The 22,302-nt window shown below is 44.5% G+C and overlaps 1 long non-coding RNA gene across 3 annotated transcripts; it reads left to right on the forward strand.

Annotated features, from left to right (window-relative positions):
• Nucleotides 1-17,312: 17,312 nt before the first annotated feature.
• LOC119295896 lies at nucleotides 17,313-21,890 on the forward strand. Of its 3 annotated transcripts, none has more exons than XR_005144469.1 (6): nucleotides 17,313-17,809; nucleotides 18,810-18,973; nucleotides 19,200-19,292; nucleotides 19,375-19,440; nucleotides 19,608-20,064; nucleotides 20,145-21,890. It is a non-coding gene; the product is annotated as an uncharacterized LOC119295896 (long non-coding RNA). The 3 variants fall into 3 exon arrangements; XR_005144470.1 differs by having other exon boundaries at nucleotides 17,314-17,809; nucleotides 18,937-18,973; XR_005144468.1 differs by lacking the exon at nucleotides 17,313-17,809 and having other exon boundaries at nucleotides 17,818-18,973.
• The last annotated feature ends 412 nt before the right edge of the window (nucleotides 21,891-22,302 follow it).

The following is a 22,302-nucleotide window of genomic DNA, read 5'->3' on the forward strand; positions in this document are numbered from 1 at the left end:
AGTTGAAACATGTAAATTACTTTGAATCAGCCTATGCATGTAATTAGATGCATTATTGATAAAACTAGGGATGGCCGATACTGTATAATCATTGAACGATCTAGTAACACCATATGAACTATTTGCATCTACAGTAGGGAATTGGGTATTCATATTACCTTTGTAGATTGCAAACCCTAGATGACGATCTCTTCGTAGCAAGAACGGGCTGGAGACCATTCAAAGCTTCGTCCCCAACGAAGTCACCAAAAAGTGTGTTTGCACATGAACACGTCACCGTGTAACCTCGACGCCGGGGGTGATGCACCGCAGCTCACGTCGATGGAGACCCGCCAGAAGCACGGTACGCAACACAATCCGGTGGGTGCTTTTGAGGACCAGAAACCTCACGCGCCCGGGAGGGACTCCGTCTGGGAGCGCGGCGGCTATGGGCTGCCCTAGGTCGACCTGATCGCCCCTAGGGCCTTGAGGTTCACCACCCTGCAACAAGAAGAACAGACGAACAATGAGGAAGAAGAAGAACTAGGTTTGAGGAGAAAAGATAAAAGATAAAAAGTGGTAGATGATTTGTTCGATTGTGTGTTGTCCAATCGGCCATCACCTCTCATCTATTTATGAGGTGGCTGGACTTCCCGTACACGAAAAGGACTAAAAATTCCATCAAAAACATCAAAAACCCTAACCTAAATCGGACAGGAATCTTTGGTAATTTCCAGGATCAACTCGGTCCCACCGATTGGTTCGTTTCGGTCCCACCGAGTGAACGTTGTGAACTCTCTGTATCCTTCTATAATTTCTTGAATCAACTCAGTCTCATCGATTCATTTGCTTCGGTCCTACCGAGTGAACATTGCCAACTCTCTGGTAATTTTCCGGACCAACTCGGTCTCACCAATCAAATCAACTCGGTCGGTCCGAAATGACTCTGCACCTTCTGTTTTTGACGTTGTTTTGCTTCCACAGGTTGCATACACTTGGATTAAGATGATTTTTATATCAAAATCAACCGTTTCGACATAACTTTCGTGTTGATACATTTTCCATCCGAGGCCATTTTAATTGAGTTCCTGGCCATTTCATAATCTGATGTCAATATAAGCATCTCTGAACTTGTCATAACTTTTGCATCATAGCTCCATTTTAGACCATCTTCATATCCATCTTGATCTTCTTGAAGAGAAACATTCCAAGGTGACTTCCAATCATAAGTTTGAATTAGTCTTGATATAACCTAAGCTAATTTTATGACTGTGCCAATTTTGAGCGTCAACAGCTTGTACTTCTAGGGATTGGTAGTTGATTATGTAGCATCAATCTGCATCTTATCTTCATTATCGTCTATCCTTTCCAGTATTATCATATCTATAATTACTCTCTACAAAATTTAGAGTACAGGCAATGCTTATGAAGAAGATTATGTGCTGAAATTCTTGAGTTATCCTTCCCTTGACATGGAGAAGGGCATTATAAAGCCGGTGTTAACTGTTAATGTAAGTCAGTCCTTCTAAAGCCTTTATCCTCAACTATTGTTTACTTTGCTCATACTCCCTATCGTTAATTGTTGTTTAGTTTTCTGTTTCTATCAAAATGCATGTTCGCAACAACCATAAGTTCCAAGTTTTACTTGTAAAACTAAATTCCTTATTCATACCATGCACATTACTCAATACTCCCTATATGTATGCTTATTTTTGTGGATCTATAATCCAGTGTGTGGTGAAGCAGCCCACGTTTGCACCTTGTCTTCTCCTGTTTTATCTTACTGATGTAGCTGATGATATGAACAACATGCCATGCACATTAACCAAAATAGATACAATGATAGTCTTTGCCCTTCATCTATGCTTGTTATGTTGACATGGTAATCTAGTAGTGTGCTGAAGCTCCCCGCATTATGAACAATGCCAAGTTGTGCTATTGATATTTTGAACTTACTCTTTATTTTCTAATTTGAAATTGGATGGAATTAACAGCACAATTATCATCTTTGTTTATACACGTGCAAAACATGTCATCTCTCTGCTTGTTTCAGGGTTAGATGCCTGATGGCATGCACAAGTCTGCTGAAGGCTGTGAAACAAACCCAACATATATTGCAGCAAAGAAGGCAAAACATCTTGAAGAAAGCGAGACAACCCCAAAGTCTTGTCTTGATGCAATGTTTAAGTTACTTGAGACTAGCAGTCAGACAAGCTCACAGAATTCACTGTCTGAATCAGTTCGACTTCTTCAGTCCCAAGTTCTAGCAGCAAGGCATTCTGCAACTGAACTTCGACTTGAAGTCCTATCTCTAAGAAAGATTGCGAAGAACACCAATGAGAACCTCATTGCTAAACAGCTACACCTGGAAGCTATGACCGACATGCTAGGCCGGTCTCACAGCCTTGCTCTGCAGCTTGCGCAGTAGTTCCTGCGCAAGGCTAACCTTTCTTGAACTGTCTTGGAAGTGGTCTTGGTTCAGTATTACTTTGTTACACTGCAATGGCACCCAGTTTTTGTAATCTGCTTCTTCGTTGCGCTTTATGATCACTGGTGGCGAACTTCGAAGCCCAATGGATGTAATATACCATAAATCCTTTATTGTATAGCGTAGGTTTATTCTAAGTTACTATGCCGTAATTTCTTTATTGTATAGAGTAGGTTTGTTCTTAATTCCTACTAGTTACTGCCATATGTCCTACTAGTTACTATACATTCACCTCTAATTGGCCTGCTTTTTAGCGGGCCAAAATAGGGCAGGCCTGCAACTTTCTTGAGCATGAAAGGCCATTGGGGCCTTCACACTTTGCGCCAAGCCCACAACTTACACGGATGCCTACATTCGGCCCACAGTTTAGTTGGGCCTTTAGTGGACACAAAGTTTAGTTGGGCCCATGTAGGTTTGGGCCATCAACAGGCTGAATATTGTGCTGGCCTGTTACGGCCCAGAAGTAACCATGGGCCTTTAGCAGGCTGAAATGCATGTTGGGCCTCAATTTTCACTAGTCGTCGACGAGCCTTGAGCTGGCTAAAATGTAGACCGGCCCTTTTTGGCCTAGTTATATGATGGGCCATTACCAGGCCGAAACATATATTGGGCCTTACTTGTCCCACGGATACCATGGGCCTTTAATAGGTCGAAAGCTTTGTAGAGGCACAACATGCCGAATTATACGACATGCCTTTAATAGGCCCAAAGTCACATTGGGCTGAATTGTTGCCATCTTTATCACGGGCCATTAGAGGACCGGATGTCGCGTCGGACCATATATGGCCCACGGGCAGCACGGGCCATTCCCAGGATGAAAGACACATCGGGCTGAAATGGGCCCATGTCTACATCGGGCCTCTAACAGGTCGTAATGTCACTGGGCCGTAATTGGGCCCAAATATTCAGCAAACAATTAACGGGCCAGATCTGGCTTCGGCCGTAAATGGGCCATGTTTAAATAGGTCGTTATTGGGCTGGCCCACTAGTACCTGAGTAAATACTACGGGCCTTTGACTGGGCCGACCTTTTTAACCTATATGGGCCTCTATTGGGCCGTGCCACGTGTCGACGTATCATAGGCGCCTTCGGTCCAATGAGTGGATGACATCTGTCCCAACGGTGAGCCGACACGTGGTTCCTCCTACTAATGAGAAATTTACCCGTGGAAAATCCCCATTGGTCGTGGCTGTTAGCTGGTTATCGGATCCAAAACTGGACCCGATAGCTTAACGGCGACCCATTAAAGTGGATGCCATGTGTCAGTCACCCTTGACGAAAGCACTGCCGTGACGCGTGATTTATCGTCATGGAAGTGGACACTTCCGTGATGATAATTTTGGTAATGTCATGGAACACTTCTACGACAGCACATGTATGACTACCTTGATTCTGTCATAAAATCGTCATGGATGTACATGCGTGACAAAAAATGTGACCTACAGTGACAAACACGTATCATCACAGAAGTGTATTTTTTTTTGTAGTGCCGCACGTGCGTCAGCGACCTTGCGAGCTACACCGAGTTCCTGCGGGAGGAGGAGGAGTGCCTCGTCGAGCATGCAAAGAGCCTTATCGCCAGCATGGCTGTGGCACATGCCGCCTCAGAGACGAGGAATTAGGAGACCTACGAGGAGAACCAGCGCTTCGAGAGGGGTCATCTAGAGCGGTAAAGGGCGTTCGAGGTGAGCGTCGCTGAAGGTGCAGCAATGCCAGGCACCGTATGTCCAGCTCGTCGGTAGGTTCCTCCTCGTCTCTTACTGAGCACGCTCGGCAGAGGAGAGGCTGCCGGAAGTATTACAAAGCCCCTTTGTAGTAGTAATATTTAGGGGCTATTTCGTTCAGTTCATCCGACAATAGATGTGGTGGAACTTTATAATGTACTTAAAATTAGCTAGTATATAAAGTAGAACTAGCTATTTCAGCATGTGGTTGGCAACAATTGGGGAAAAGTTTGGTTGGTTCAGCTGTTGAATTGAATTGTTCGTATAAAGAATGACTGCTTAATCTATGAATGAAATCTATGCTTAATTATTGAATTTTAGTTGCAAAAAATAGATTCTGCTAGTCATTTTTAGCTGCATATTTTGACAAATCGGAGTGTTACAAGGTTGACAAATGGAAATGTTACTAGATCAAAAAATGTCAATCTTTCCAGTTTGACAAATGGCAACATACCCAATATGACAGATGCAAATCTTACCAAATTGTTTGTAAGTGGTTGCACATGGGTCAGCCAAAACAACCATTTGCATTGAAGAGATGCACAAATACCGCTCTCACATTACATATGGGTGTTCTATCTAAAACGTTTGTGATCAAGAGCTACACAAATCCTGCTCGACACATTTTGCCTTGGCTTCCTGGGGAAGCTGCCGGTTTGCATACGGGTGTTATAACTAAAACGTTTGCGATGAGTGTTTTATATTTAAAAACCATTGATGTTTTTTAAAGAAAATCGTTTGATAAGTCTATACATTACGAGAGAAAAATGCAAGTTCGCTCAAACCATATATTTTATTAAGTCACACTATGAATTTATATTCATATGATCAAGATACAGTATTAAACCCAATAAAGAAACTAATTTCCGGCGGTGGCAGAGGCGGCTTGTCGCGCTGTCCTTGTCGTTATCGTCCTCTGGGACGCCGTTGTTGAAGTATTCAAGGCAACACAGAATGTTCTTCACTTGTAAATCAAACATCATCTTGTCACGCGATCGACCAGCGGGGCGCGGGAGGACGGCAGCTGGTGACGTTGAGAGGAAGCGGTCAACGGCGGCGTCCCATGCCATTGCTGGGGGTGCGCACGTGCACGAGAGCGGTGGGTGCAGCCAAACGCACGGGGACCAGCACCGCGGTGGGTGGACGGGCACTCACGGGCACGGGCACTCGCGCTGGCATGTACATGAGCTCGTGCGGGTCCGCGGAGACCTCGCTGACGCCCGCGGCTTCCAGTGCTGTGATAGTGCTCAGTGACCAGCCCGTCAATGCTACAGGGATGGTCCCTGGTGCGGGCGCGGGGATGGAAGCTAGGACGGGAGCGGGGTCAGCAAATGATGCGGCCAGCTCGTTCTGGGCCATGTTCATGAGGCCCCATTCCTCCTTATTTTCTATCTCCCCCTGGCTCAGAGTCGACTTCGCAAAACTTAAAGACTAGTGGCAGATGATCCTTCTATGCCATGGTGTTGGTGGAGGTCTGCAGGAGGGAGGGGAATGGGAGGCAAATAGTAAGGCTACCCGTATTAAGTAGCAGCTCGGGCGCCATTAATGGAGAGGAAGGCGGGCGGCCATGGATGTCAAAGGGCTCGCTTCCCAGTGAGCCTATGCAACGTACAACTCGCACACCTCTCGGTGTGCCTGCGCATTGGAGGACAGCTTCACACCTCTCGGTGAGCCTGCGCACCGGACTGCACTCGCACGCCTCCCGTTCAGTCAAGCAGTTGTCAGCACGACACCTCCTATAGCCAGTAAAACCAAGACACGTGGCTTCACGTGAATGGTTAACATAACACACACGATTTGAATTATATAGACGTTTGCGATGTTAGTGTGGCAGCTATTTGTTTCAAAATGCCTTTGTTGGCTGTTATTCAAGTGCGCCTTCTCACACAAAAAATACCACAACATGTCGCGTGCCATTCCATGATAGCTGTGGCACCCGGCTCAGAGAAAACCGGAACGCCCCGTATTCCAGCCCAGAGATCAAGATGAAGTATTCTGGAATACGACACTGCTTAGCATAGAACAAACCAGCCTTCTATTATTACACAAGTATGAATACAAGGTCTCCGACATTACAATGAATAACATCGGCACGGCGACACTACGCCATCCTCAGTTGCTCTATGCAAGCAGCAGAACAACACGATGCAGCGGAATAATTCTAGCAGCGGAACAACGACGACGGTGGTAAACTCCACTCCGCAGGGACTCTGGCTGGAACGCTTATCCTAGCTCGCACGAATGGAAACCACGACAAGCAAGCAATCAAATCCGGCATGACCTGCAAACTGGCATGACACACCAGGTCAGTACATTGAATGTACTTGCAAACTCACAATAACCAGAAGCATTCAAGACAGACAATAGCATGGCAATTACAGGTTAAACAGGAATTATCATGAGATCATCAGAATAACATGGCATGACCAACATAAACATGATACAACTAGAACAATATGAGCATATTAATCGAACAATACTAGCATGCAACATGATGACACCATATGCACCACTTATTCTGCTCGGATTACCTCGTAACCAACACATGCATCACTTACCAACCTCGGACATCACATGATCATCTCAGGGTCAAATCAAGCTTGGTATAAGCAATACCGTAGTAATCGTTAAATGACCACAAAGAGCTTGATCTTTACCCACGATTCTCGCACAACATCACGAATATACAACGACTCGGTATCCTCGATACCACGGTGATCCTTACGGCGATCACAACCACGACCAACACTTGGTCCCAAACCATGATCCTTATGGCGATCACAACCACGAGTTGTCATTAATCAAGTTATTCTTATTACTATTGACTCAGGGTGTACCCTACTTTCGACCTGGGCCCTTATCCGCGGGCGCGGCTATCCATAGATTTAATATACACGGAACCCATGGCCTTGCCCTCCCATTCGGGTGGACCAACGGCGTTCCGACAAAACCGATCTACTGCCATGACACTCTCCAGGCCACTCTGACTAACTCCCCTCTGGGCTAAGTCATGGGTGGACCCGTGCGTACCTCAAGACACCTCAAACCACCGTCGTGGCAACGATCCACTCTGGGACCCACAAACTTAACTCAACAACAGGCACACAAGGCTTATGTCCGCCTACCTGATCAGGGTAGCGCGCGCCCATAACCTTCCCTCGTTGGAGGCACCGGCGAGAGGCACAACAATAGACCCAGTTAGGGCCGTCCCATACCGGTAAGCGTGGTTGCACTGGTCAGCATCATTTCAGCGGCACCATGACTCAGCCAATAGTTGTTCAGGTTCAATTTAATCCGGTTAAACTTGAGTGCAAATATGTTGAGCCATGATAAAATGCATGAACATGATATCAACATAATCATGAGAGTATCACATAACTATCCACCATATCAAAAATAGATCATATCCACTGAGCATGGCATACTGACTAGCATGACCATCACCAACATCAACATGTACTACTAGCAAGCATAAACATATGAAAGGAAATGCTAGCAGGTAGAACATGTTAACAGAGTACAAGACAACGTAGCACAAAAGTGAACATGCAAATCTAAACATTAGCGGAACAACGATAATCATCTTTTCAACAAGCAAACATTTAATAAAGATTCAAGTTGAAAACCATGGCTACTGCATGACTATCATGCAAGTGGGTATTGTGGCTTGCCTGGGGTGGAAGAAATCACTAGGGAGAAGTGCGAGAAACTCGCGGAACGAATCGCCGGAAAATGTTCTCCCTCGGAGGGGGTTGAATAAGGGCAAGGGCATAATGGTCATTTTCACAGTGTCAAACCATAGTGAAACCATGACCAACAGAACGGGCTCGACGAAACGAAGAAGTAGGCTTTGGAATCACCTCATTTGGCGTTGCGGATAAAAAGTTGTGGATGTTTTCTACCAGGGACCTATATGTAATGAAAAGATTTTCAAACAGGGGCCTGGACAGAAAAAGTGAAAGCGCATTTGACGAAATATGTTTTCGGCAAATGAAAACGCACACTCAAAAGGTGTCTCCACTTATCTGATGTGGCGAGCCGGGACGGGGGCTGGTCAACGCTGTCGTGCGGGTCCCACGCGGGTGGGGCCCGCCACTTATCCACTTGGCAGGGGTGGGGCCGAGGCTTGTGTGGCTGACGCGCGGGGCACGCGGGACCCACGCGAGGTCAACGCCCTCCTCCTGGCCTCTCCTTCTTCTTCCCCCGTGTTTGCCCAACGGGGCAGAGCAGAGGCCCGGCGTCGGCGGCCGTCTCGGTGCCACCGGCCACCTCCGGCGACACTCCGGTCACCGGAGTGACCAGGAAGAAGAGAGGCATCCACCTGCCGGGTCTGTTCACGCCGGAGAGCAGCGGAGCAACAGCCACGGCGGAGGAGAGCTTCAGGAGGAGTTGGGGCTCGCGGCAAATGGAGCTCCGACAAGGGGGAGAGGGCCTGGGGATGGTCGCCGGGGTAGTGGGGATCTACTGGTGGTGTTGGAACGGGGAGAGGAGGCACGGCTCGCCGGAATTTAGGCGAAGCACCACGGCGGCCATGGCGGGGATGGGAGGGCAGGAGAGCTCCTGAGGCTCGGGCGAATGGCTAGACAGGGCTTAGGGAGGTGGGTGAGGCGAGAGCTGAGCTCGGAGAGGCTCGGGAAGGGCTTAAATAGCCCGGGGCGAAGGGGCCGAGCTGGCACTGCCGCGGACGCGTGTCCGGCGCCGTGGACGCGTGCTCGCGCGCATGGACTCGGAGGCAAACGACGTAGGAGGAGCAGCGGGGCTCTCATGGGGCACATGAGGCCAAGGGGGCGCAGGGAGGAAGACGACGGCGATGAACAAATCCAAAACTCCACTGTACGCATGTGTTCACGTGGCGGTGAGCATCGGTGAGCAAGCGGATGGAGGGGGAGAGGGGTCCAGGGGAACGATGACGACGAGAGGAAGACAATGGACATCTTCACAAGCATGAAGCCGACGAGAGGGGGAGGGGCCCGACCAAGAAGACGCTCTGGGCGTGGCCATTGCACGCCAAAGTGGTGGTCACCGTGTGCACTCGTGCACACAGTGCCACAAGTGATGCCAAACCATGTCTGGGGGTTAGTCCTTCCTGGGTAGGTTGTAACTAAGGTGGTAACTTGGTTAAACAGGCTCTGGTTAAATAGTTAGTGCACTCTGAAGTTTACTGCAGTAAACTTTAGCAGCTCAATGTGATCAATAGGGAATTGCTTGAAGTCAAATAAGTTGTCTGGAGTGTTTAGTGTAGGAAGGACTACAGTCCTGGGGAGTTTGAGGAGAAATGGACCAGGCTTTAATATAGTTGTTTTGCAACTGCCAAAATGGTCCAGAAATGAAGATCATGATGGTGCACTCACATGGAGTGTCAACTTGGGCTAAGATTGGGCAAAGCTGGGTCATTTGGTCAAATGAAGATGCTCAAAAAGTCTCATACCATTTGGCAAAGCCAAACTGGTACTTGCTTCACAAACATCTCCTCTGGACAAAAACTTGGAATAATATTAGTGATCAAATGGCTCATTGAAATGATGCCAAATTGGGTGGAGAGAGGTTTTATGGGTATAAGAATGATCTGGTAATTTATCAGGATTTTTGAAGCAATATAAAATACACTTGCTTCACAACCTGAAAATATCGCCAGAAACAAAGATTTAGTCCTGTGTTCACATAGATAATTATATGGGGCTGCAAATGGGTGGAAGGGGTTAATATGAGCACATTAAGGAGTGTGCAAAAGTTCAACTCATTTGTGTACTCCTAGCTAGTACTTCCTTTACAAAGCTTTCTGTTTGACAGCAAATTTGAAAATTCACTCAGGAAGATTGGCTAGGCAAATATATTTGAACTTGTTCATGAGGCAACTATTTGGACATGTAATCATGACCAAAAAGATTGGGAGCCACTAGGACAAATATAAATGACACTTCCTTCACAAAGTGCCATTTAGGGCAGAATAGGAAAAGGAATATTGGGGAATTATTTTTGAACATGGAAATAAAAAGTTTTGCCATATTTGATCAAGATATGACCCAAACAATTTATGAGAATTATTTGGGAATTTTTGGAGTGATGGAAATATAGGTTGCTTCACAACCTAGGGCAATTTGAGTTATTCCTTTAACAGAAAAGGAATATTCCCAATAAAAAGAATATTGGGATTTGGTCTAGGATGGAAATGACAGGGTCTAGGGAAAGATTTGGGAATGACAAGCCACTCTGGAAGCAAAGTAGAGGCATCTTCTTCAGTTTCCAGACCACAAAGCCACGAAAAAGAAAAACTCACGCAAAAACCTCGGAAAAACAAAAGAAAAAGAAAGGGCCAAAAATCAGGCTATCACAAACCTTACCCCCTTAAAGAAATCGCGTCCTCGAGATTTGGTTGCTGAGGGAACAAGTATGAATATTCTGACTTAGGGAAATCGTTTCCAACTCGGGTATCATTTTTCCTTTATTGTTGTTCCCACTAATATTTTGTCTGACTGGCCCTGGGGTGGATTGATTCATTGTATCCTTCTTCTGATAGATCTTACCTTGCTTGTTCATGCTTATATCTACATATTGCCACAATTTAGTTTCATCGCGCTAGGTACTCATTTTGTTGCAATAGAAGCCATGTATTGCCACAAGCTGCATCAGCGTTGCAATATGGTAGTGATATTGCGACAGTTGCGTCCCGTTGCGTGAATTGGTCATTTTGTTGCAATAAAGACTAGGTATTGCAACAAAGTAAATCTTTGTGGCAATACTTAGACATATATTGCGACAATTCTGACATGTGGCGCTAGCCATAGATACTGTTGCAAAATACATGGCTTCTTCTTGCAACAAAACATGTATTAGTTGTAATAGGGCGATTTTTTGCCTCACCTTCATTGTGTTGCAATAACTATTACATATTGCGACAACTTGTGCGTCCATGGCAATACGTACAACATATTGCAACAATCCTCTTCTATTGCGAAAAAGGAGCAGGATATTGCAACGATATCCTCTACAGTGCCCCTGATTTTTTTCATTTATTTATTATACTATTTCTCAGGATCTGATTGAAGGGGCGTACTAGTTCATAGAGGTATTAACACATTTGGTACCACAAATTGCACCTAAGTTGTATTTTAGTCACATATCTTGCAAAGTGGACATCGGTGGTACCGCAACTTGGAGGAATGCTCGCTTACGCGCGTGTGAATCATTGCACACTCACGGACGCCCTTCACTTTAGGGTTTCTTGCACCGCCAAGGTCTCCTCCACTTGCCCTACTGATCTCCTTCGGTAGCAAGGTCGTCCTCGGCGCCGGAAAAACGGCAAGCTCACTGCTCTTCTCACCAAGGTGAGTCGTGAGCACTGGGCAGCAAATCCTCATACTCTCTTTCTTCCTAGTTTTTATGTATCTTGCTTGATGCGATTCTATGCATTTATGTGATGTTAATAAAAATGTATAGCATCCAGGATTCTCTCACGGTGATTGTATGTATTTATCTGCTGTTAATAAAAGTGTATAGCATCCAAGATTCTCTCACCTAAGAAAAGCTGTGACAAAGGTAAGAAAACTTCCTTGGCGGATCCTATTTGACGCCCGCAGGCGTCAAAAGGACGTGGCTCCGCTGAAGCCTGGCCACCCGACGCCCCAGTTTGGGCTGGCCCACTGTCGGCTGCTTTTTCTTCTTTTTCCTGTTTCTTTCATTTCTGTTTTTCTGTTTCATTTTCTTTTCCGTCTTTCTTTTTCTTTCTTTTTCGTATATTATACACATTTCATTGCATATTTATATACAAACATGTTCATTGTGTATTTTGAAATTGTTCAACATATATTCACAACAATGTTCAATGAGTATTTAAATATTGTTCAGCGTATATCACCAAAATGTTCAGTGTGAATTTAAATATTTTTTCAGCGTACATTAAAAATGTTCAGTGTCTATTTAAAAATTGTTCAGCGTATGTCAAAAAATGTTCAATGTATATTTAAAAATTGTTCATCATTTGAAATTTCTAATTTTTTGTTCTTGTTTTCAATAAATGTTGACATTTTTAAAAGTTTGATCCAATTTCTAAAAAACATCAAGATTTCAAACATTATGAAAAAAAATAAGAGAAACTGTTCATTTTCCCCAAGAAACGGATCTGCTGTTGTATATACTCCCTCCGTTCCTAAATATAAGTCTTTGTAAAAATTCCACTATAAACTACATACGGATGTATATAGATGCATTTTAAGGATGGACTCATTTATTTTGCTCCATATGTAGTCCACCCAGTGAAATCTCTACGAAGACTTACATTTAAGAACGGAGGGAGTAGTAGTTTAATTGATCAGGCGATATACATTGGTTCTTAAAGTTGGGCACTAAAAAACTAGCACTAGGATATGTCTGGTTTATTGGTTTGGACGAGCTATACACTAGACGGAGATAATGAGTTCGAGCTCTCTTTTTGGCGCAACAGCTTTCTGGTGATTTTTTTTGTGACGTGACTAGATTTCGCTAACTCCAACTGGGCCGGCCAGTTCCCTCAACTTCCTTCGCCGATTCTGACGGGAGGTCCTATGGGCCGCATTTTGCGGCGAATAGCCAGCGCGATGCACACAGGCAAGCGTCCGACTGGACCGGCCCACTATAAGGACCCCGAGGTGTGGGTACAGCGGTAAAAAATCGCAAAACCCGAAATGACGCGACGAGGAATCGAACCTACGGCGTCGCTATACTCAAGAAGTGCTGCTAACCATCGGACTGAATGACTGCATCTGAACAATGACGCATCGCGATTGTATTTAAGAACTCTCTATTGCGGGATATTTTCCTTGCATGTTATTCCTGTACGTGTACTGCAGCATATAGATTTGAATATGTGATATCTTTTTGGAAAAGCTGAAACATGATTGGAAATACCTGAATATTTTCTAAAGTTGTGAACAAAATTTCAAAACGCAAAATATTTAACAAAATTACGAACAATTTTTTGAAACACGAATATTTTTTGGAATTACGAACAATTTGTTCAAAACGCAATTTCTTCAAAAGTTGAAAAAACATGAACATTTTTTGAATATGTGAACAAAATTGGACAAGATGGAACATTTTTTGAAATTAGAGAACATTTTTCGAATTTATGAATTTTTTTATAAATGAGAACAATTGTGATAAATAGGAGCGTCAAAAGTTGTAAATATGAACATTTTTTTAAATTTGCGAACAAATTTTGGAATGGGAGCATTTTTTCAATTTGTGAACAAAATTTGAAACATGAACATTTTATAAATTGGTGAACAAATTTGAAAAGTTGGAACTCTTTTTGAAATTCCTAAACATTTTTCGAATGCAACCAAAATTTGAAAACATGGAAAATTTTGAATTTGTGAACAAAAAAATTGAATTTGCAACCAATTTGTGAAAACTTGAACAAATTTTGAATTTTTGAACAAAATTTCAAAACAGGAACAATTTTTTAAATGACGAACATATTTTAAAGGTTGAGAATAAAATTTGGAAACACAGACAATTTTTGAAACATGAAAACTTGAAAAAAAAAGAAAAAAACTAAAAAAAGGAAACGAAAAAAACAGAAAAGGAAAAAAGAAAAGAAGAAAAAAACAGAAAATTGAAAAATGTTAAAATAAACACGAAATCCGGTTCATGGAACCTTCTAGAAGGTTCCCCAAACCTGTAAAAACCGGATGGGAAACTCTAAAAGGTTCCGAAAACCGGTACTGTCGCCTACAATGGGAGATGGGCCGGCCCTGTGGATCGTCGCCCTATGCAATTGCTCGACTGATTGACGCAGAGAGCATCAAATAGGATTTTCTGATTCCAACCAGCCAGCCACCAAAGTAAAAAAAACTGCGAGCCTAAAGTAAGAAAACGTTGTGTGCGCCCATTCCAGGCAGCCCACCTTTTCCTTCTTTTTTGTTTGCTAGTAGCCAGCCCACATTTTTCAACCCCGAAAGCAAAATTACTATTGGAACTTTCTTATTACATACTAACATAGATTCCCCTAATAAACATACTAATATAGATATAGGGATGACTTCTGACGTAACATATTTAATGCATGATAAGTTGCAGCAATCTATATACTAACATAGCATATCTTTATGCTACTGACCTCTACAAATGTGTGGTTCTACATACCAATAAAACAGCAAGCAAGGAAAAATTAGTCTACTATTTCAAGATTTCAGTAGCAAATAGGTAAGCAATCAGTAGCAATTTTTCGATAAAAGGATATGGCTCTTCACAAACACAGCAAAATCTAAATTTGCTGCACTTTGCTGCACTTGCAATGAAAAATACAGAGAGAAACAGGGGGAATAATCATACTTTTGTTGTTGTGGAGGTAGTAGGTCACACGGGAGGCAGGCAAGCCAGTCCCGGGCAGGCGAGCAGGATGTCGGAAGAGCCGGAGCAGAGCCGGTTGGCATCAAAGTTGAGATGTTGGGCAGTCCAGCCACGGGCCCACGGGCAGGATCGACCAGCCGAGATCCATGGAGGAGGAGGCCGACGGGCGGAAGGCGCCAAGGGGCGGGTGGCGGAGCAAGTTTAGATGGAGAGGGGAGCGGCAGGGAGGCGCCAACGCGGGCTGCTTCGTCGCACCGCCATGACGTGGTTGCTGGATGCGGCCAACACTCAGGTCGGGCAGTGGCGACACAGGGGATCAGGTAAGAGTTGAGGTATGGAACCTGTCCATAAAAGGCTAGTATTTTCTATTTCTTTTGAGGATAATTTTTTTAAGCTTACGTAACTCCTGAAATTACAAGAAGAGGATTTCGTCATAATACAGGACTTTCATGGGAAATAAGAATTTGATGATGCAAACAAGAAGTTGTTTCAGTTTCATGAGTAGTATTCTACAAATAACCGTGTAGCTCTGGCCTTCGTCGATCCGCCATCGAAGAAGGCTTGTTGGAGCTTCCTTGATCCGGACCCATTCTTTGACATGTCCGCCTCGGCATTTCGTCAAACACGTAGCAGGTCGGCCGATGCGCCCAACGAGTGCTGCCTCCGCTCGGTCGCCGCTACTCCCGCCCCGCAACTCCGCCGTGCTACTCGCCCGGCAGCAGCAGCTCGCTTGAGAGAAGCTGCCCGCACCCGCCTCCGCGATGCTCTCAATCCGCGCCGAAGCTCATGCTCCCGCTCGTGCGCGCCAGTGCTCATGCCACCTAATCCGGCTTTGGGTGTCAGGGTCACGTCCTGCTGCCCGGAGCTCCGAGCTCGCACCACCGTGCGCCACCGAGCCGAGCCGAATGCTCGCCGGCACCCCGAGCGCAAGGTGCCGCCCCGCGCCCACAACTACCACCGCGGGCCCGATGTCGTGCTGACCTGTAGGAGCATCGATGCCGCATGGCGCCGGCGGTGCCGACAGCAGCGAGCGCGGGGAGCATGGCGGGCGTCAGGGCAAGCATGCTCGTCGGCTGGGGATGTACGAGGCGCGGCATGGCACTGGCGGGGATGGGTAAGGAGCAGCCCAGGATTGGTAAGGCGGTTTGGTTGTTTAATTTACATAGTTGAATCTCCGTGGTTATCGTTTGAACAAAAGCGACATAATTATGTTCGACCTACTCTGGCTGGCGTGGACGAACCCTCCTCAGATTGTCCAGTAATATGAAAGATGCTGAGATCACCCCATCTCAAGATCGGAATGTGAGATCGAGACTGACATAGATCGAGCGTCTCATCAACCCATCCCATTAGTACTTATGTTTCGAGACAAGAGTATAACCTAATAGTTTTAAAGTGAGGGTCGCATGAGATTTCTGTGAACTGTAGTTCAAAACTAGTCAAATTTTTGCTGCTTTGACCAAGAGTTGACCAAGGCACAAATATTTATATTTGACATATCCCAACCTAAGTGTAGATCCATGATGAAACAACACATTTCTAGCACAATTAATCTCAAAACTAAATTGGTTGGATTGTTTAATTTACATAGTTGAATCTCTATAATTATCGTTTCAACAAAACCGACATAATTATGTTGGACCTACTCTAGCGTGGACAAACCCTCCAAGAATTGTCCGCTAAAAAAAAGATGCTGAGATCACCCCATCGGAATATGAGATCGAGAGTTCGAGACTGACATAGATTGACCGTCTCATTAACCCATCCCATGAGTATTTTTGCTGCTTTGACCAATAGTTGACCAAGGCATAAATTTTATATATATCCCAACCAAAGTGTAGATTCATGATGAAGCAAGACCTTCCTAATTGGCAGCGGGTGGTTGGCGGACCGGGGTTACAGCAGAGGGGTTGAAGCACCATGGTACATCACCTACCCAGTGCGTGCATTGGTCAATGGTGACGGTGTCCGTGGACGTCGTGTTCCTCCTTGCATGCTCCTTTGTGGTGCTCCCACTCCTTCTGTCTTATTCCGGGTGAAAACTTGATCTTCGGATCAGACGGCGACGATGTTCGTGGTAGTGCCCTTCCTGGAGGCATCTTCTTTGAGTCCTCGCTCCAACCTGTCTGTCGCACATCTTCCCGGATGATCGCTCCTCGTGCTGGTGGTCTCCATCCACTCTAAGCGGATTCATTTTCTGCACATCTTATAGGTCCTTGGTAGTCATTGAGGTTGTGTGTCGGTGTCCGGCATTTGTGTATCTTGCCTTGGGTGTGTGTGGCGTGTGTTTGTATCGGTTGGTTCGATGTATGTGATGGTTGCTTTATAATATAAAGCGGGGAAACTCTTTTTAGTTTGTTAATTGGCTTTCTCAAATGGCGACGACTATACAAATATCGATGACGAGAACGTTACATGGGAGGGCGTCGGATCGCCCCTCCACGATTCTCGGATTTGGTGGTTTTTTAACCATGATATAACTTTTTACAAACAAAATTTAGTATTCCATCCGTCTCAAAATTGATTTACAAACTCCTCAAAAAATAATTACTTTCCCACCACCTAATTTAGGTGTAATGTTGTTTGCGCCAATATTTTTTAACCTCCCGCTAAAAGGTCCCAAATTAGAGTCTTTGTTCAAAAAAAAAAGCTTATATTAACCTTCCCGCTAAATACCCTTATAACAGAACCACACCACGGCGTCTTTCACGGGAGATTGGATCTGAGCTCTCGCCCCTGGTTTCTCTGTGTTGCCGGCATCATGACGGCGTCAACACAGCGAACCACACTCGAGTCAGCTGCACGGCGTCAGGTTATTCCACCCGATCTCCTCCCTTCCTGGAACCTCGGTCCTCCTCGATCTCGCCCTCCTCCATCTCCTCTACGCCCGCCGATGTGGGCCGCGTCTCCGTGTCCTCGGCCATGCCGGCGGCGGCAGCGATGCGGTCTGGCGTCGGCGCCGACGGAGTTCCCGTCTCACCGTGTCTGGACCAAGCACGACACCACCTCGGTGTTGCACGCCGCGACAATGCCCGCCCGGGCTCAAACCCCCCTTCCCCAAGAGCTCCTCCTCCTCGACGCACCGCTCTCTTCGTCCCTTGTCTCCTCCGCTCGCCACTTGATCATAGAACTAGTCAGGACAGGGGATGACATGGCCGCCGCCAAGCAGTAGCCGCCGCTATACATTGTCGTCGCCGACGACCGCCAGAGGAGCAGCTTCTCGTGCACACGCCCCATCCCGCAGAGCGCGCTCCAGCTCATGGGCTACAAGCCACGCCACACCTTCAAGGTCTGTCTTCCCCCATCTTGCTTGTCCCCCAATCTGTCAGCTCACTTCTTTTCCCTTGGGTTCAGTCTGAATCTTTAGATTAGACTCGGTATCCTACCATCTCTGCCGCATCCCTGAACCTCCATAACAAGCGATGTTGATCAGTTTTTTTGGTATTCCATACTCCTCATATCCTACTTCAATTGGCTGATGGGATCAGTCTCATAGTGTTTTTGGTTACAATTAGCGAGCGTTGTACATCTGCGTCATATCCTGCTTCAATCGGCTGAACCTACATAGTGTATTTAATTGCAGTATGATGTTCACAGCAGGGGCAGAGCTACTAGGAGCCTCCCTAATGCACAGGCATCAGGGTCGATGTTGATTTCTTGAAACGATTGTGTAGAGTTGTTTGGCCGTGCACCAGGTTAGGCTGACAGCGGTGCATCAGGTATAGGGAGAATTCCACGGCGGCCTTGTTCGGAACTGGTTCATGGGTAGGCCAGGTCTTGTTCAGACGTGGCCAGGCCTTGGCGTAGCCTTGTGGGCTGTAGCCTTTTGGGTAGGTTTGGTGTGGCTGGGCATCAAGGCGTCAATGCCCTTAGGTGTTGTAGCGTCACGCCGACACGCGATCACTCGACGAACCACAGCGGATGGCCGACGTTGCGCTGGGATTTAGCTTTACGCCTAGCATCATCCATGCTAATCCGATCAGTCACTGACCTCAGCTCCAACTCAAAGGTAGAGTATGACGTATAGATGTAGTAAATTTTAAATCTCGGGTTAACCATTGCAAAAATTGTGCTTTTAGGCGGTATCTTCTTTAGATTTTTTTAGTTCTATGTACGGGGATATTCTGAAGTTGAGAATTCAGTTCATTTACTTGACTTTATCAAATGTGGATAACCACAAGACTGGAGACGGGAGACTTTGTGTATAGTCTAATAATGTTGCAATAAGTCGCTCCATCGTCGTACTTTCCCTCCTTTTATGCAATAATTGTTCATTCCCAATTTTTCAGAAACTATTGCCAATGTACTAAGTCTTATTCAGAGATTGTCAATATTGTTGGGCGTCTCCTGCTCTCCCTCTTTTATATTTGGTTGTTTGGTCTCACACTGAAGCTGCTAGATGTAATGTGGACTCAGGGCCAGAACAGAGAAGAAGCAGAGCGGCTAGACTCAGGTGTGTGTTCAAGGCAACAAATGCCCTTTTTTCCACTGAACCACCAACACATGCTAGCTCTGCTCTTTTGATGTTCACTTACACAAAAAAGACCACACTGTATCCATACCAGTGTACGCACACAGCCACACTGTACTACACTATTTGGGTACACACTCAGTACAATATCTTCAGCTTCTATAATGGCTTGTCTGACTGGTTATATTTGGTTTCAATGAATTGATAGGAACGCAGCCAAAAGAACGCCGATAACCGTAAGAAACAGAAGACAAATTACAAAATTGGATCAAAATCTTACTCGCAAGTAAGCTTTGAGAAGGTATGAGTCTAACTAAATATGTATGCCTCGCTGCTAAATATGGTTTCGTGTTTCAAGCATCTCATTGTTATATTACTTGCAGAGAAACTTGGAACTCACCCACACGAACAACGGAACATGGTCTAACACAGAGTCCTAGAAAGTTTACGTAAGTACACTGACTTTTGGTTATTCTATAGTTATTCAATGGTGTGCATTCGGTGTGTTTCATCATCAGCTGGGATTATTCATGCGTTGGATCGTGCTATTCTTGTTTCATCTTTTATATAGTGTCAATATTGATGCCGTACCTATAATTGTTATTTTCATTTTTAGAACAAAGCACGTCAAGAGGTTCAAAACAAAGAAACTGAAACTGAAGGTCCACTTTCAAGTGAGCAGAAAAACAATATTTTCCAGACCTCATACAAACACACTCTGAAATGCAAGTCATCGCAGCCTCGTGGGTATGGATACATGGCCAAACGTTCAACTGGTTCTTAAAGGTTTCGTATCCAGATTGAAGAGCAAGCCTACAACATCCACCCAGCAGCAAAACTCTGAGCTCAGCCAACAGGTCAACGAATTACAAGATCAACTACAAGCTGAACATGCAAACACACAAGAGAGGATTAACTTGGAGCGTGCTGAGAGAGAACACTTGAGGAGAGGTTAAAAGAAGAGTGTACTGAAAGGGAAAGATTGTTGGAAGAGGAGCGAACATCAAGACTGGAATTTGAAAAAAACATGATGACAAAGTTTGTAGCATTGCCAACAGATGGGAACCCAACAGGTGATTACAGTCATATGCTTGTGATCTTGTAAGATTTATGTTGCTTACTTGCATTGCTAAAAGTGCACTTGTATTTACAGGTGCCTAATGATTGACAAAGAAAATAGTAACCCAAACTTGCAAAATACTCTTTTATAGAGATCTAGTCCTAATAAGACTCTAGGTTCAAGGCCAATTATTATTTCTTCAAATGCGCTCATACAAGCTGCAGCAAGGAATTCTTGAATGTTTAAAGCAATGGTAAGTCACAGCCGTACTTTCTCTTCATGTTCACTTGCATTTTATACGTCATTGGCATTCATAATTAGCTAGCTGCTTCTTCTCTTTCACCATGTGTTTTTGCTGCATCGAGTCAGAACTTAAAAAAATGAATATGTGCTAGCTAGGGACATGAACTTGACTGAAACTATACATCGAGCCACAACTTAAATCAATAGCAGAACCTTTTAGTAGATGTACTTGTGCTTATGCTTTAGACATTTACACTTGTGCTTTGGCGATAGTTCCTTTTAACTATGGGGCTGGAATAATTGTATGGCATATGTTATGTTGGACTCATTAACTAGAACTTTTTTTATTTCTTGATTGCATGATTCAAAGAACTAGCTGGCCTGGACTCTAGATCACAGACCGTTTAGTCTTCGAAATTAATTAGGATGGCTAAATTACATCTGAGTTTCATTTGATGGATATTTGCTACGAGAATTATGAACTTTATGAATCTACATATTATACGTATGGTTTTGAATATTGTAATTGAATGCATGTATTTTTTTTACGGTTGCAATATGCTACAACCAACTTTCGGTTGCCACATGTTAGCACCACTAAAAAAAGTGTTGCGTCATATTTCAGTCGTTAAGCCTACCTATTTTGTTACACCAGGATGTTGTAACGGATCACTTCATATTGTCGCAATAGCTTGGCACCACAAAATGTTTCACGATGCGATAATTGTTTTGTGCCACCAAAGTAATTTTTGTTGAAATAGAGTATCACCACGGAAATTATAAATTGACGCAATAGTTTCTCGCTACGAACATTTCACCTGTTGTGATACCCATTTATCACCACCAAAACAAGTATATTGCAATTTCTTGTTACGACGACTGAAATATTTGTTGCCATAAGTTAATGCCACAAGTATAGTGGGTCATGGCAACATGCCTAATGCCGCGAAAACAAGGATTGTTGCCATAGTTTATTGCCACAACTGTAGTGGGTCGTCTCAAGATGCCTAATGCTACGATAACAAGGATTGTTGCCATAGTTTTTTGCCACAAGTGTAGTGGGTCGTGGCAGCATGCCTAATGCCATGAAAACAAGGATTGTTGCCATAGCTTATTGCCACAGTTGACTATTGCCACAGAAGAGTAATGCGCCATGAAACGGGCGTCGTTGGCATAGGTTGTTGCCACAAATGTCTATCACCACGAGATATCAGGCGTCACGATTCGTTTCATGTTGCATTAAAGCTATATCCACAAATATAATTGTGGCATCAAGTGAGTGTTGCCACGGGAAAACATGTGGCAACTTCCCACATGGATGTTGCAATAGCACACTTTATTGCCACGATTGCTTTTTCGTGAAAATAACCTATTACCATGCATCCAGTCACAACGTCTGCCAACGAATGTCGTTTTGTGGCAATATGTACTTATCGCCACGAAACGTCATGTATTGCGACAAACGATTTTGTTGCAATAGACCTGGATCCTTGTAGTGTTGGAAGTTTCTATACCTAGAAAACTTAACGATGAGTGGGAACCTACTATAAAGATTAAAATTAAAGATCATGAGTGTTATGCTTTGTGTGATTTGGGTGCTAGTATTTTCACGATTCCGAAAACTTTATGTGATATTCTAGGTTTCCATGATCTTGATGATTGCTCTTTAAATTTGCACCATGCGGATTCCATCATTAAAAAGCCAATGGGAAGGATTAATGATGTTCTCATTGTTGCAAATAGGAATTTGGTGCCCGTAGATTTTACCGTTCTTAATATAGATTGCAATCTTTCATGTCCTATTTTTCTTGGTAGACCTTTTCTTAGAAAGATTGGTGCGATTATTGATATGAAGGAAGGGAATATTAGATTGCAATTTCCATTAAGGAAAGATATGGAGCACTTTTCAAGAAATAAATTCAAATTACCTTATGAATCTATCATGCGAGCTACTTATGAATTGAGTGCCAAAGATGGCACTACTTAGATCTATCCTCGCTTTTATGCC

Source organism: Triticum dicoccoides, chromosome 4B (assembly GCF_002162155.2).
Source record: "Triticum dicoccoides isolate Atlit2015 ecotype Zavitan chromosome 4B, WEW_v2.0, whole genome shotgun sequence".
Taxonomy (NCBI): domain Eukaryota; kingdom Viridiplantae; phylum Streptophyta; class Magnoliopsida; order Poales; family Poaceae; genus Triticum; species Triticum dicoccoides.